The following is a 13063-nucleotide window of genomic DNA, read 5'->3' on the forward strand; positions in this document are numbered from 1 at the left end:
TCTGAAATGCGTATAATAAAATGTTGGCCATTTTTCCGCGAGTGCCCCTTTTATTTGTTTTTTATTTTTTTACTTAGTCATGTTACCGTAAGGAATTGGCAAGAAGTGTCACAAAACTTATATTTTTATAGTGTTGGAAAGTGTTTCTAGATGATCTGGCTACCCATGCCTATCTTTTTTTTTAGCCAGATATGGCGTATATATAGGTATGTGTTCGATTTTCCTGTGATTGCCATTTTTTTGTTTTTTCCCATTTCTTTCAAAATTACTACGTACTAAGGAACTATCACAGAGTAATGATTCATTTATATGTTTATTTGTCGGAAAATGTGCCTTGATGGTTTGCCTAGCACGTGGCTGAAATTTTTTTTTCTGAAATGCCGTATATTAGAATGGCCATTTTTCCGCGAGTGCCCTTTTTATTTGTTTTGCATTTTTTTGCTTAGTCATGTTACCGTAAGGAATTGGCAAGTAGTGTTGCAAAACTTATAATTTTATAGTGTTGGAAAGTGTTTCTAGATGATCTGGCTACCCATGCCTATCTTTTTTTTTTAGCCAGATATGGCGTATATATAGCCTAGTATGTGTTCGATTTTCCTGTGATTGCCATTTTTTCGTTTTTTCCCATTTCTTTCAAAATTACAACGTACTAAGGAACTATCACAGAGTAATGATTCATTTAGATGTTTATTTGTCGGAAAATGTGCCTTGATGGTTTGCCTAGCACGTGGCTGAATTTTTTTTTTTTTCTGAAATGCCGTATATTAGAATGTTAGCCATTTTTCCGCGAGTGCCCCTTTTTATTTGTTTTGCATTTTTTTGCTTAGTCATGTTACCGTAAGGAATTGGCAAGAAGTGTCGCAAAACTTATATTTTTATAGTGTTGGAAAGTGTTTCTAGATGATCTGGCTACTCATGCCTATCTTTTTTTTTAGCCAGATATGGCGTATATATAGGTATGTGTTCGATTTTCCTGTGATTGCCATTTTTTCGTTTTTTCCCATTTCTTTCAAAATTACTACGTACTAAGGAACTATCACAGAGTAATGATTCATTTAGATGTTTATTTGTCGGAAAATGTGCCTTGATGGTTTGCCTAGTACGTGGCTGAAATTTTTTTTTTCTGAAATGCCGTACAGTATATTAGAATGTTGGCCATTTTTCCGCGAGTGCCCCTTCTTATTTGTTTTGCATTTTTTTGCTTAGTCATGTTACCGTAAGGAATTGGCAAGTAGTGTCGCAAAACTTGTATTTTTATAGTGTTGTAAAGTGTTTCTAGATGATCTGGCTACCCATGCCTATCTTTATTTTTAGCCAGATATGGCGTATATATAGGTATGTGTTCGATTTTCCTGCGATTGCCACTTTTTCGTTTTTTCCCATTTCTTTCAAAATTACTACGTACTAAGGAACTATCAGAGTAATGATTCCTCTAGATGTTTATTTGTCGGAAAATTTTGTTTACTTCTTTTTTGATTGAATATCATCAAATTTTTTTAGCTAAAATATTATATTGTTTTACATTTTTTTTTTTTCGATTGTATTTCCCTTCAAAAAATTTTTTTCGTGTCAGAATTTTAATTTTATAGTCGTAAAATAATCGACAATTATCCAGCAACCCACCATACAATTTTTATGCATACCCAAAAATAATTAGATTAGTAAATAACACCTTGAAATTGACATACCCTTCCTACATTTCAAGTGGCAGATTAGGGAGTCTGAGTCAGTGTGGTTGGCGGCCATTTTGTGGACATATCCGAAGCGTAAGTTGCCCTATCTTGTTCCCTATAGAATTTGTGATATTTTGGTATATTTTTACCTGCATAAATATATTATATATTAAATATATGTATTTTTTTACGAAATTTCTAAGTACTCAAAAAATTACCTTTAGATATGGCCCCTGATATAAATGTAATTTACAAAATAATGAAGATTTTTGTACATATTTCTATTTTAGGATAACATATGTTTATTCCCTAAAAAAATTAGCCACTTCCTATTTCATTTGGGTACCCAAAAAAATTCATGAAATTTGGACAAATTTTTTTGGCCAAAAAAAGTTACCCTTTTTTTCTCATTTCAGATCTTCACCTCCATGGGTCTGACTTCATCCAAAATACATCAAGATGTGTCCTAAACATTCAAGAATCAATTCCTAAAAGGATTTGTGTATATATGTATAAACTTTTTTTTATGAATTTTTATGTAAGGTCTTTTTTTTCTACTTAATTTTTAAAAATATTTTTAATAAATAGTTTTTCTGCAGATGAGTAGTATTTATCTTTACAGTTGTTTTAAGCATTCTTTGAAGTTTTTTTTGGCAAAAGAAAAAAGGAGGTCACTGCAAAAACTGATTTTTCAAGATTTTTTTTTGGCGTCGGGGTCGCGCGCGTCCGAGTATACCCTTAAAGGGGTGTCCGAGGAGCGTACCTATCCAGGGTTAATGAAGACCTCCCCAAGCTCACCGACTACCTCTTGCGTCGGGAACAGGACACGAAAGAGAGGCTGGCCGCCTCTCTGTCTCTTCAAGTACAACTTGAGACAATGGCTGGGGACATTCGGGTCCCAGGCTACTACATGTTTCTTGCAAAGACCCACCTTGCAACCTTGCTGAAATACTTGTACAGCTTCATCAAGGCCCGAAGAGTCTGTAGAGAGTTCGTGTTTGCGGACGCCACCATTAAACACAAACCCCGGAAACTGATTTCCTCCAACATCTGGGGCAAATACCTCTTTCCAGTAGACCTGGTGAAAGAGATTGCGGACAAAGCCGCCACTGAGAATCGGAACCTTCTCAATAAGTGGGGCATGTCCCGAAAGAGGAAATCTCAGGATGAGGGTCCACAGCCTAAGAAGAAATCCAACAAGCCGCGACCCCAGCAGCGTCAGGCCAAACGCCAGTTTCCGGCACCCGCTACTCCCCAGCTAGTGGCTCAACCACAGCAGACATTTCAGCTGGTCCCTAAGCCGGTGGTGGCCCAGTCACCAGTTTTCACCCCTGCCTATGAAAGGCAATCCACTACCTTTCGCCCCAAAGGTAGAGGCTCCGGCAAGAACTCCTCTCGACGTCCATCCAGAGGGAGAGGAGGAAGGGGAGCAAGCGGCCGAGGTGGTAAACCCTCGAGAAACCAGAAGCAATGAAGTGCTTCCGGTGGGAGGAAGACTCCGCCTCTTCCAGGATCGTTGGACCTTCGATCCTAGGGCCCACAGAATCGTCATGAAGGGACTAGGGTGGAGCTGGATAAAACCACCTCCAGTCTTCCACCAATTCTTCCAACCCTCAATCCCCATCCTGGAAGAATATGTCTGAGAACTCTTGAACAAGAAGGTGATCAAGAGGGTAAAGTCCACCAGGTTCCAGGGAAGACTGTTACGTCCGACTCAGGTCCGAGCCGGCCTCCAAGGAGGAGACCGAACCCAAAGAAGTGATCGTGTTCGATCACTCAAAAGCCCAAGCCATGCTGGCCGACTGCCTCAAGAGCCGAGGTTTCACCAACTCGAAGATGCCGACATTGAGCAAGAAACACCCGTCCTTTCTTGCTCCCTCTACCACGACCTTTCCCTTTGTGGAAAAGGCCTTCCATGCGGTCATGAAGGCGGTGGAGGAAGGAAAGCCCTGCCCTACCCTGGAGGAGTGTAAGCCTCTCTCCCTCGCCCTTCCCCCTGACGATAGATTCTGGAAAGACATCCAGTTTACCTTTACGGTTGGGAAACTGGAACCTGACGCTGCTGGTCGTCAGTTTAACGAAGATCTTCCCAAGCTGAATGACCATCTTATTCGTCGGGAGCAGGACACCAAGGAGAGGCTAACCACCTCCCTATCCCATCAGGTTCAGCTTGAAGTCATGGCCAGGGACGTTAGGGTCCCAGACCTCTATATGGTTCTCGCAAAGACCCACCTAGTGACCGTGATGAAGGTCTTATATAGCTTCATCAAGGCCCGGAGAGCCTGTAGAGAGTTCGTGTTTGCCAATGTGGCAGTAAAACACGAACCCCGGAAACTAATCTCCTCCAACATCCGGGGCAAACATCTATTTCCGTCGGCTCTGGTGAAAGAGATTGTGGACAAAGCCGCCACTGAGAACCGGAACCTTCTCAGTAAGTGGGGCATGTCCCGCAAAAGAAAGTCCTCTCAGGATGAAGGCCCACAGCCTAAGAGGAAATCATCCAAGCCTAGGCCCCAGCAGTGTCAACGAAACCGCCAGTTTCCGGCTCCCGCTACTCCCCTAGTAGTGGCACAGCCACAACAGACCTTTCAGTTGGTCCCCCAGCCGGTGGTGTCGCAATCACCGGTCTTCACTCCTGCCTACGAGCAGCAATCCACTACCTTTCGTCCCAGAGGTAGAGGCTCTGGCAGAGACCCGTCTCGCCGTCCCTCCAGGGGCAGGGGAGGAAGGGGAGCTAGCGGCTGAGGGGGCAAACCCTCGGGAAACCAGAAGCAATGAAGTGCTTCCGGTGGAAGGAAGACTCCGCACTTTCAGGATCGCTGGACCTTCGATCCTTGGGCACACAGCATCATCAAGAAGGGACTGGGTTGGAGCTGGACACAGCCACCTCCAACCTTCCACCAATTCTTCCAACCATCAACCTCCATCTTGGAAGAATATGTCCTGGAACTCTTGAACAAGAAGGTGATCAAGAGGGTTAAGTCTACCAGGTTCCAGGGAAGACTGTTTTGTGTTCCCAAGAAGGACTCAGACAAGCTCAGAGTCATTCTGGACTTGTCCCCTCTCAACAAGTTTATTGCGAACAACAAATTCAAGATGCAGACTTTTCAACAGATGAGAGCCCTACTGCCTCATAAGGCTTACACGGTCTCAATAGACCTGGCGGACGCATACTGGCACATTCCAATGAATCACCAGACTTCCTCCTACTTAGGATTCAAGCTTCAAAGAAGACAATACGCCTTCAGGGCTATGCCCTTCGGACTCAACGTGGCCCCAAGTGTCTTCACGAAGCTCGCAGACACGGTCGTCCAACAGCTACGCCTTCAAGGCATCCAGGTGATGGCTTACCTAGACGATTGGCTGGTCTGGGCGACATCGTCAGAAGAATGCTCGCGTGGCTGCAGAAAGGTGACCCAGTTCCTGGAACATCTGGGTTTCAAAATCAACACCGAAAAGTCTCGACTGTCTCCAGCTCAGAAGTTTCAATGGTTGGGAATCCATTGGAACCTTCAGTCACACCGTCTTTCCATCCCTCTGAAGAAAAGGAAGGAAATAGCCGGATCTGTCAAGAGACTTCTAAAATCCAAACGGATTTCAAGACGACAACAGGAACGAGTGCTCGGCTCCCTTCAGTTCGCCTCAGTGACAGACCCAGTGCTAAAAAATGCATCGGGAGTCTGGAGATGAAACGCATCCATCGCTCGAAGAGATCTCAAGAGACCTCTGCCAACCAGGCTTTGTTCACTCCTCAAGCCGTGGTCGGAGGCAAAGACCCTGAAAACATCAGTTCCTCTCCAACCACCACCTCCATCGGTCATCATCCACACGGATGCCTCGCTAGAAGGATGGGGAGGCCACTCCCACCAGCGACAAGTTCAAGGAATATAGTCTCCCCTATTCAAGACGTTTCACATCAACATCTTGGAGGCCATGGCAGTTCTTCTCTCTCTGAAGAAACTGTCTCCTCGTCCTTCGATCCACATCCGTCTCACTCTGGACAGTCAGGGGTCACGATCGCCCCAACTCAACCGGGTGCTGTTACCCATCTTCCGCCTAGCGGACAGGAAGAGATGGCACCTCTCAGCAGTTCACCTACAAGGATTCCGCAATGTGACAGCGGACGCTCTATCGAGGACAAGCCCCATAGCGTTGGAATGGTCCCTAGACGCAAGATCATTCTCCTTCATCTCCTGTCAAGTCCCGGAACTGCAGATCGACCTCTCTGCGACAACAACCAACTTCTTCTGTACGTGACTCCATACAAGGACCCCAAAGCAGAAGCGGTGGACGCCATGTCCCTGGATTGGAACAGATGGTCCAAGATTTACCTGTTCCCTCCACCCAACCTTCTGCTGAAAGTCCTCTCCAAACTGAGAACCTTCAAGGGAGCAGCAGCCCTAGTGGCTCCCAAGTGGCCCCGGAGCAACTGGTTCCCTCTAGTCCTGGAGCTACAACCCAAGCTGATCCCTCTGCCGGACCCAGCTCTCTCCCAGCAGGTTCAGAAGTCGACTGTCTTCGCTTCATCAAAGAAAACCCGAGACCTTCATCTCATGATTTTCTCTCCCTAGCCGTGAAGAAAAGGTTTGGAATCTCGAAGAAATGTTTAGACTTCCTAGAGGAATACAAAACAAAGTCTACCAGAAGCCAATATGAGTCATCCTAGAAGAAGTGGGTGTCCTTCGTCAAAGCAAAGAATCCTACGGATATAACCATAGATTTCTGTATGTCCTTCTTCATTCACCTTCATGGACAAGGCTTAGCAGCCAATACGATTTCCACTTGTAAATCGGCCTTGACAAGACCACTACTGCATGCCTTCCAGATAGACCTGTCCAACGAAATCTTTAACAAACTTCCGAAGGCATGGGCTAGACTCCATCCTGCACCTCCACCAAGACCCATCTCCTGGTCTCTGAATAAGGTGCTCCATTTTACCTCTAGCCTGGACAATGAATCTTGCCCTCTGAAAGACTTGACTCAAAAAGTGATTTTCCTTTTTGCTCTCGCCTCGGGAGCACGAGTCAGTAAAATAGTGGCTTTATCTAGAGAAGAGGGCCAGATACAGTTCACCGAAACAGGGGAACTTACCCTCTTCCCTGACCCAATGTTTCTCGCTAAGAATGAACTCCCTACTAAGAGGTGGGGCCCATGGAGAATCTGCCCTCTGAAGGAAGATGTCTCTCTATGCCCAGTAGAGAGTCTAAAGGTCTATCTTCGAAGAACTTCAGACTTTGGCGGAGGACAACTCTTTAAAGGATAAACATCGGGTAGTGATTTGTCACTTAAACAACTAAGGGAAAAAATCACCTACTTTATTCGGAGAGCGGATCCTGACAGTACACCCGCAGGTCATGATCCTAGAAAAGTCGCCTCTTCCCTAATTTTCTTCCAAGGAATGGATTTCGAAAGCCTTCGATCTTTCACAGGCTGGAAATCCTCAAGAGTGTTCTTTAAACACTATGTGAAGCAGGTGCACGAAATCAAAAGATTCGTGGTAGCCGTAGGTAATGTATTGAAACCTGCTGCTTAGTGCTGCGTAGGACAGAGAGTTATTTCGGGACTCTAACTCAGCGGGTGCCTGTGTTGACCCTAGTGCGATAGTGATCTAAGTGGCACGAAAGACTGTTCTTCTACAAAGTGAAGTAACATAGACTTGAACATGTGTGTCACATGTTTATTTGGACATGAAGTGTATTGTGACTTACAAGACTTTTAGTTCCTTTGGAACCCATGTGTGTAATGGCAAGTTTTCCTTTTCAGATTCCACACCCTTGTCTTATGTAGTCCTCAGTCTATGTTTATTAATCATGTTATTTTTATTAGTAAAATAAATTTTTGAATATACTTACCCGATAATCATGATTATCGGGTAAGTTTAATATTGAAAAAATAATTTTATTGTAAATTATTTATTTTATTTCATATTATCGCGAATATTTTCTTGAATAAAATAGAATTTTCGGTACCATATGCGTCTTATTTCGTCCCTCTAAATGAAATACACTACTGTTACTGAGTTTTATTTGCCCCTATTTTAACCTTTATTATAATTCATGTTATAATATTGCTCCTGTCTGATATAAGCTCACCTAAGAAAAGTGAAATATTTGTTCCCACACAAGTACTTAACTTTCCTGATCTGTCTACGAGACCGACAAGATCCTCATCTACAGGTGAGTTTGTCTTTATCAGGATACTTCGAGATGTTCCTATCGTCCAAACAGGACTTCCCTGCCAAGGGGGCAGGAAGCCATGTCATAGTTTATGCCATTGGTAGCAACATGTAACGGAGATGTCACGGTCTCTAAGGTCATCAGACCAAAGGAATATTGTTTGAAGTAGAAGGCACTACCGAAATGGGGAAAATCCACGATACACTAATTCTCTGGTACACTTCCTTCAGGACGTCATGGCTTGAGCCCAAAAAACGGATTTTGAGCGAAGCGAAAAATCCATTTTTGGGTGAGATAGCCATGACATCCTGATGGACCCGCCCTTGTTCTCTATTCTGGCCCGTCAGGCCCCTCCCTTTCTTATTGTATCATGGAGGCTGACAGATACGCTAGATAGAATCAGGAATGAAGTGCGCGGATGTGACGTAAACCAAGATGGCGGCTGTTTGTTTACATCGCTAGGTACTGTAACAGTAACGCAGGAGAAGAGTTTTGTAACGGCTCCTCCTGATACTTGCCACATTTCCCCCTCGAAGCGGAAACGCTATGTGGGGTGCAGATAGCTATGTGGCGTGTCAAGCATACGTCCCGTTATTATAAGATATCCTGAAGGGAAATCTTATGGGTACTAGCGCCAGAAGTTAGAATTCTGTGAAACCTTTAGTTTAATTTTCTGGGAATATCTACTGTAGTCATATATACCCTCAGGAAGCTACTGAAGGAACCTTCCATCAGGACGTCATGGCTATCTCACCCAAAAATGACAAATTCGAAGATAATTTGTATTTTTCCTAACCATACAAACCTTGGCTATTTACATTGGGTTTACCTTTTAGCGTAGCTGAAATGGCGAGCCATTAGAATTTAACGAGGGTGTATTACCCCCGCGCTAGTTAGCAGGGGGGTAGGGGAGTGGTAGCTAGCTACCCCTCCCCCCCTCACACACCGGTGAATTGCTTCACTTTCACTCAGAGGTAGGACTTGTCTTGGGGGACAGGGCTGGCGGGAAAATATATGTAAATAGCTAAGGTTTGTATGGTTAGGAAAAATACAAATTATCTTCGAATTTGTCATTTGTTCTGTAACCGAAATACAAACCACGCTATTTACATTGGGTGACTTACCCCTTAAGAAGGGTGGAAAGTCCCCAGCCATACTGGCTTTGGCTTTACCCGGGAACTCAGAATCCGAGTGAGTCACACTCGAGAAAAGGAGTCCTTGCGCCTCACAAGTTCCTTACTCCGCAAGGAACCGTGTGGCCTACATAAGCTTGTGTGTGAAGGAAGAAGTGTGACCTGTCCTAGGCAGTTGACCTGGAGTTCCAGAAGGAACTCTGGGTTAGGACGTTCCCAATACCACCTCGTCAGGGTATGGGGGACGCGACAGTATTGACTCAATACTCGGAACACAAGGAAGCATGGTTTACCTGCAGAGGTTTGAGGTCAGCTATGCAGAGACCAGGATGCTGCTTCCCAGTAGAGGGGATGATGAAGAAAGAAGTAAGGGCCAGACATACTTCTTTCGTTCATGCAGACTAAAACCTGATAACAATGCCCTCAACCTTCTGCTACCTGTCCAAAAAGGAGCCTGAGGTTAGACCAGCTGTTGTGTAGCCACCACAGAGCGATAGAAACGTATTGATACTCCTGTGGGTCATGTCCTGCAGGAAGCGGGCTGCGAAGGTCATTAGACGCTTCCAGACTCCAGCTTGTAGCACCTGCGTCACAGAGTAGTATTACTCGAAGGCGTGGGACGTTGCGATGTATCCGACATCGTGCTGTAGGGCAACGTGACGGGGGAGGGTCTGGATTCAGGTCGAGATAAATGTCCTTGAGTCCGAGCTGAAGAGGTATACTGGTGACTCTCCCCCGTGTCCTTCTTCTGCTCCCAACCCGGCTGCACGTGAGGACAAACTGCAGCTGTTCCCAAAGATAACCCCTCGATTCCTTTACTGGCAAGAAGGAGAAGGTTTGGGTCATATGATACAGAATGGTGACTCGAAATCTTGAAGGAATTGGCCCGAAGGGCCGGGACCCCAAGATTCTGAGTCTAGCAAACAACTCAGGAGCGAACCTGAATGTTGCCTTCCCCCATTCCTTAGAAAGGGTGGAGTCGTACGAGACCAAGAAGATTGCTTACACACTGGCCGCGGCCAGAGTGAGCAGGAGCCCCAAGACGGAATACGATCAGAGGCCTGATGTAAAGGGTCTTGAGAATATTTCTTAAGGGACTAAAAAGTCCGAACCATGCTCCATGTTGGAGGTCTCACTCCGAATGGGGCAGGGACGTTCGCAGCTTCGCATGAGCGAGGAATGGTCCAGCGGGAAGGAAAAAGTTTATTCCTTTCAGCCTGAAGGTCAGGGAAAGGCTGAGCGACAGGCTTCACTGCCGAGAGCGGAAAGGAGTTTCCTCCTGCCGAAAAGTAATAAGTTCGTTATTGCTGGAGAAGAGGCCTCAAGGGAAGAGGTATATCTCCCACGACACCAACCACAGAAGACTCTCCACTTCGCCTGGTAGACCCCTGCGGATGACTATCGCAGATGACGAGACCTCCGCCCCGCGACTGTAGCGGGTTGTCTCTTCTTGAGGATGAGGCGTAGTGTCTCCAGGCGTGAAGCCGAAGCGATGCCCCGGCTTGTGAAAGATGTTGCAGTGTGGTTGTTTGAGTAGCCTGTGCCGTGGGAGAAGCTCTCCCGGGAGTTCCGTCAGGGAAAGCAGAGGGTCTGGAAACCGTTCTGCGTATAGTCCCAGTGGAGCTCTCAGGGCAATGGAAAGGTTGACAGACAACCTGGTCTTGTTGAGACCCATTCTCAACAGACAACAAAGGAGGGAAGACGCAGGTGTCGATGTTGTCCCACTATCACCGGAATGCATCTTGCCAAAGAGTCGGGGTCTGAGACTGGGGGGAAGAACAGCGGAAGCTTGAGGTTCCAAGCTATTGCGATTAGGTCCCCCAGGCCAGGACTTGCTGGTTACTAAAAGCCCAAGACCCCCAGGTACACTCTATCTACGAGGCTCTGCTCAGAAAGTTGGAGAGAACATTCCTCTGCCCGGAATGAGCGAGCAGATAGTGGTATTGAGAGGATTTCAAATCATCTCAATATCTCTACTGCAAGATGCGAAGGTATGAAAATGCGTCCCTTGGTGGTTGGAACACGCCAGTACCATGAAGTCGTCGCGCACGGAGTGACTCGGCAGGAGCTGTAGGATCTGTAGAGGGGCCAGACTACGGGCCCTAAGCCTGCCTGAATGATGGAGAGGTATCCTTCAGGTCCTGACCATAGGCCTGAACCAGAATATGCACCCCCCCCCCCCCCTTTTCTTTGACGAGTCCGAGAACAGCATAAAAAATGTGGGGAAAGGACGAGAATATCCACTCCCATCAAGAGGTTCCATAGGTCAACACCCATTGCAGGTCTAATCGTTCCGCTGGTCCCATAGGGGCCAGGAAGTCCAGTTAATCGTTACTTTGAAACCACCAGAACTTGGGCCGCCCCACAGGGAACTTATCCTGAGGCGACCGTTCGGAACTTAGATGGGTCAATGAGGAAAAGAGACCTAGGAAACGTTCCAAGGTAGGGCTGAAAGCTCTGCTTGACTGAAAACAGGTACTGCGACTCTCCTCAGCCTTGCCACAGTCAACTGAAGGGAAGGCTCGGAGGAGGCGGCAACAGCATCTGGCGTCCCCAGGCGGTCACCCATCCAAGTACCGACTAGACCCGACGTTGCTTGACCTCACTGGACGGACGAGAAGCGGGGTTTCCAACGTGGTAAGGCCGTTGACTCAATATCATGGCTAGATACTCCAGATGTTGAGGCAGAAGTAGGGAAGGCTCCTAGCAAATTACCATGATCCCTCACTCATGGTAAGGATCCGGAAGCTTGTCCCGGCGTTGAAGATGGTCGAACCCGAGCCTACTGGAGTTGACCAGACCTCCAAAAGGCGAAGGAGGCGGAAGCCTGCTCCTGAGCGGCCATGAGGAAAGCAGGGAGAGTTCTCTGGGGGAAAAACCTGCGATGCCACGGCGGGACCGTCACACCGCATCTTAAGCAGGAACACCTGTAGTCTAGGCTGAATTCAAAGAGCTCCCTGGAAGATGGATGGAATGGAAACTGAAAGTACCCATCCTTCCGTTCCAGGGCCTAAGGAGTCCTGTCGCCTCGTTACCAGTCTGATCGATTCTGCTGTTCCACGCTGGACGATGTTTGTTCGACAAACTTGATCAGAGCTGAGAGGTCGACTACGGAATTCCCGTCTCAGATGCTTTCCTACGAGAAAGGATCGACTGAAGAAGCCGACGACGATCCTATGGAGGACCTTCTCCTAAGTCATGGATCATTCTGCCCAAACGGGCAAAACTCTTGCCGACCCCATGGCATAGAGGTTCAGAGACACTGAATTTGCTGACAGAGACGGCAGGCGCGATATCCTTGGCTGATAACGGAGATCGTGCAGGAATCGGCCTCGGGAAGCTGTTATCCGGATGAGTAACCTTAGGCATCCTCCCAGCGTGAGACCTGCAAGGGGGGGTTGCCAATCCTAGAGTTCGTGAACTCTGCCGCTCCCTCTAGGATTATGCCCCCCCCAGGAGAGCCTCCCGTGCTACCTGTTCCTGACAGGAGGGGACTGCTATTGGACACCTTGTCTTAGTTGCCGTAGCCGGTCCGATAACTTAGGCCGACGAAGCTGAAAGAAAGAGGCGCTGGAGGCCTGCAGGGTCTGGAAGAAAGCGCCTTGGAGGAGTGAAAACGGAAGTCGACTTCCTCCATACAACCGCTGTCTATGTCTCTGTCCTTGGGCACAAACAAGCTCTTCCCAAGGATGGAAGGGTGTCTGAGGTTGTCGACATCCGCGGATGAGACACCCGAGAGGAAGCCCTCGATCATTGCGTCCAGATGGTCCAACATCGAGCTTGCCCGCAAGTTCGAAACTTGGCGACGAAACGCCAAGGTGCTTGAGCCCGAGAGTAGGAAAGTACCCATGATCTTTCTGAAGCTTCCTTGAACAAAACCTCGGGTCGCAACCGAGGAGGGAAAGGACCTGGTAAGCCCCTTTCACGAGATGGAGAAGAGGAAGGGGTAAACCAGTCACCCCTTGGCCGATGGAGAAATCTCGAACGGAAAGCTCCCTGGCAAAACCCTTCCAGGGAATGACGGGGAAGGGCTAACCCAGGTTCTGGAAAGAAGAATGTTGCTCAGACCTCCCTGAAGATT

The 13063-nt window shown here is 47.0% G+C and overlaps 1 pseudogene; it reads right to left on the reverse strand.

The window, feature by feature from the left end:
- Window positions 1–11514: 11514 nt before the first annotated feature.
- On the reverse strand, window positions 11515–11633 carry LOC137632092 (5S ribosomal RNA; annotated as a pseudogene).
- Window positions 11634–13063: the final 1430 nt, after the last annotated feature.

This window comes from Palaemon carinicauda, chromosome 40 (assembly GCF_036898095.1).
Source record: "Palaemon carinicauda isolate YSFRI2023 chromosome 40, ASM3689809v2, whole genome shotgun sequence".
NCBI lineage: Eukaryota > Metazoa > Arthropoda > Malacostraca > Decapoda > Palaemonidae > Palaemon > Palaemon carinicauda.